The following is a 3,546-nucleotide window of genomic DNA, read 5'->3' as shown; positions in this document are numbered from 1 at the left end:
GAACTTCCCACTGACCTCAGGATCTTGGTAAAACACATTTTCTAACTTAATAGGTCTGTGGCAGGCCTGTCTTAATTGTTAAATATTAAGTACTATTTATGTGGCAAAAACATTCTCAAGCTACATCATGAGCATGACATAACCTTTGTAAAATTAGCTAAGGCTAGGATCCACACTTTCAGATTAGAAGTGGCCAAAAGAGGGCCTCCCCTCGTGGTGCAGGCGGTTGAGAGCAGTGCTGTGAAGCTGTCCGCAGCCTCTACAACGCGGGTTCAATTCCGGCCGGCCAGTGAGAATCCCACATGGCGCGGCAGGCCTCTCCTGTCTCGCCCGCTGCTCCCCTCAGCAGTGTATTTCTGTCAGGATGCCTGTTCTGTTCCCCACTCTGTCTCTGGTGAATCCTCTCACCCTCCCGCGCATCTGGCCTGTACCCCGGTTCTTGTATGCATGAATAAATAAATCTTAAAAAAAAGTGGCCAAAAGAGAAAGGCGGATGTGACCAGAGCTTTGTTCTGAGGTCACCCTGATTAGTCACAAGGACTGGCAGGCACAGAGGTCCCCAGCAGGGCCCAGCTTGCCTCATTTTTCTCCACTACCCAGGCTCCTCCCAACTGTGGGGGCTGCTGCAGTCCCCAGCCCACCATCAGGCATTGGGCTGCAGCCCCACAGAGATAGCACCACACCAGCAGGTTTCTCCCGTCAGGCTACCTCTCATATTACCTTCACATCTAGGCTCAGGTTATGGGATTTCCCCCGCAGGCTTCGACTTGCCCACCCACTGCAGTGCCTCAATACTGCAGTAGCCTCAATACTGACTTACTCTAGTCCACTAGCATTGTTCATTCTTGCAGGCTAGATTTTGATCCCCTGCTGCAAGCACTCAGGTCCCTCAGTTCTTCCTCCTAACCTTCATTTTCTCAGCTCCTTCTATAGCAGGTAAAATGTCATTCTTGTAATAAAGCTTTTAGTACCCCTAATTCTTAAGATGACTTTGTTTCCTGATAGAGGAGACACAAATGTGCAGGTGCTTGGAAATCAGTGTAAACTGTGCTGGTTTCACAAGCTGTGAATACATGAAGTGGATGACATGCTGATTTCCAAAAAGCCTTCTGAGTTAGTCAACTGAATATTCTTTCTGAAAATGAAAAGAAGAGCACTACCTCCCAGAACTGGAATGTGTTACCAGAATCCAGCCGCCTCAGTGGTGGGATCCAGAAGCAGCAATGGTATTCTTTTCACTCTGCTGCTCCACCATAAGGCTGTTGTGGCAGTTGCACCTCAGAGCCCTTTTATGTAACAGCCTACTTCCTGGATTGTGGAATGGACCAATCAGGTGCAAGCTATGAGCTGATTGGTGCTAAATTGTCCAATTAACCACAGGATTGAAAAGTGGTCCAATCAGACTTACGGGTGGAGCACCCTGAAAGAGGATAGAAGCCAGAATTGGAGGAAGCTGAGAGGAGAGATGATACCAGCTGTGGAACAGAAGAGATGACTTCAGCCCCTGAACAGGACAGACGGTTCCAGCCTCTGAAGAAGGAAAGACGACAGTTCCAGCCTCCAAAAGAAGAAGAAAGAAAGGGAAGACTCCACTCCTGGCCTCCAAAGAAAGAAGTAAAGTAGCCTCGGTTCTATCTCTAACATTGCCTGAAAGGAGCACCAAAGGCCATGGGCCTGGTGTCTCAAAGAGCTGTTTGTTGTTGGTATGGTCCAGCAACTCACAAAGAGCTGTTAACACTTGATGTCTCTGACACCACCTCTGATGGACCAGTAGTGACCATCACTACTGGCCAGTGCTGTCCAGCACTCCTGGTGACCATTGGCGACCATCACTGATGCTATCTGGGTGAGATAGCCAGCTACTTGTGGCTACAATAAGCTCTTTGTTTCTCCTGTTTGTAAAATAAACCCCATGGTGGTTGTTCCTGGAGCCTGAGATTTCTTGCAATTGTGTGTGCAGGTGAGAACCCACAGACGACCTGTCCTCTATCAGACACTGTCCTTTGTTTAGCTATAGCCCAAAGACCCCTATTGTGTGCATATTGTATTGCCCGGGCAGGTGGGTGGCCATTCCTTCCTTCCATCTGGCCTCCTGCCCTCCTGCCCTGTCCACCCCTGTTTCAAATGGACGGAGCCAGGAAAGAGTGAGGGAGGAAATGCAGAAGGACACCTGCAGGTCTCTTCCCAAACACCCTGGCTCTGTGGGTTCCTGGCCTTTCTTCCTTAGCTCACCTGTAGTGCCACAGGTTCACCTCCAGAACTTCCCTTTCAGCTATAGAGATTGCTTAGTACTATCTAAAAAGGAATCTTTAAGTAAATAATTTTAAATATAAATGCAACCCTGAATCTCTAATGAAATTATAAAGTGAACATTTCTAAAGTAGGAAAATTTTAGCATTTGGAATAGAAATGCACTGATGAAAATAACTTGAGGATGGGGGTAAAGGATCAGTAAAGTTCCCTCCAATCTTAAAATCATTACCAGGGAGAGTCACAGCAGGATTCACTGACTTAGGTATTTCAGCAGCCACCCTGGTTTGTAGTTGCAGGGTTTTGGCATGTGTTTGCATGTTTCTTCCTTCCCATTTCTAGAAGAAAAGAGCAAAGAGAGAAGCACACTGATGGCAGCAGAGATGAGAGAGTTCCAGCCAAATCAGTGTAAGGGTTCTTTGCATGGGCTTCTTCAGCAATGGACGCTGACAATTTGTGGACCCAATCTTAAGAAAGCAGGTGAGTGATCCACCTGAACATCTGTCCTAATTTGGATCTGGAGAGCAGGGAAGGTGTAGCAGAGCTCTGACTATGCCGCAAAAGATGCATGCTGCCGGAACGAAAGGCAGACACCACTGTCCTGGGTGAGCCCCCCAATGATGCTTGTTAGGGGAGCAGATGGGCATTTCCCCCAAGAATTCTCAGTGCTTCATAGTTGCAGGTTCAATGATTGAAGTATATCTCAAGTAGACATTTATATTTATTCAACCTCTTAATCTAACTCAGAAAATTTTATAAAGAATGGCATTTGGGAGTTTATTGCCCATTTCAGTATAATATATGTTTCCAAAGTCAGCACATCCCACCAAATGGCCCTTGGCAGCAGCAGCAGAGCAGAGGTTGTCTTTCTGTGTGGTAAAGTTCCTTCCAGAACCCTAGGGCTCCCTCATATCTTCCAAATTTCTTTAAAAGGTGATGAATTGAGGGCCTCCCCAGTGGCACAGCGGTTGAGTACTGGGTTGTGAAGCTGCCCGCAGCCTCTGCAGCGCCGGTTCGATCCCCGGCCGCCAGGCAAGGGTCCCACATGGCACGCAGACCTCTCCTGCCGCCGACTGCTCCCCTCAGCAGTGTACTTCGGTCCTTCTGCTTGTTTTGTTCCCTGCTCTGGCTCTGGTGAATTCTCTCACCCTCCCGCACTTCTGACTGTACCCAGTGCTTGTATAAATAAATAAATCTTTAAAAAAAAAAAAGTGATGAATTGAAATCATAAATTAAATTTTTATGAAAACAAAATGATTGTGGCCCATTGTTAATGACTGTGCTGAATTCTGGTTT

At 47.2% G+C, this 3,546-nt stretch overlaps 1 long non-coding RNA gene across 1 annotated transcript; it reads left to right on the top strand.

Moving 5' to 3' along the window:
- Nucleotides 1-1,420: 1,420 nt before the first annotated feature.
- On the top strand, nucleotides 1,421-3,223 carry LOC129145550 (uncharacterized). Its single transcript, XR_008551292.1, has 3 exons — nucleotides 1,421-1,614; nucleotides 2,593-2,730; nucleotides 3,184-3,223. It is a non-coding gene; the product is annotated as an uncharacterized LOC129145550 (long non-coding RNA).
- Nucleotides 3,224-3,546: the final 323 nt, after the last annotated feature.

The sequence above is a fragment of the Talpa occidentalis genome, unplaced genomic scaffold (assembly GCF_014898055.3).
Source record: "Talpa occidentalis isolate TD23 unplaced genomic scaffold, MPIMG_talOcc4v2.1 talOcc4.12, whole genome shotgun sequence".
Lineage (NCBI taxonomy): Eukaryota > Metazoa > Chordata > Mammalia > Eulipotyphla > Talpidae > Talpa > Talpa occidentalis.
The sequence above is the reverse complement of the archived record's forward strand: the minus strand, read 5'-3'. Positions and strand labels throughout refer to the sequence as shown.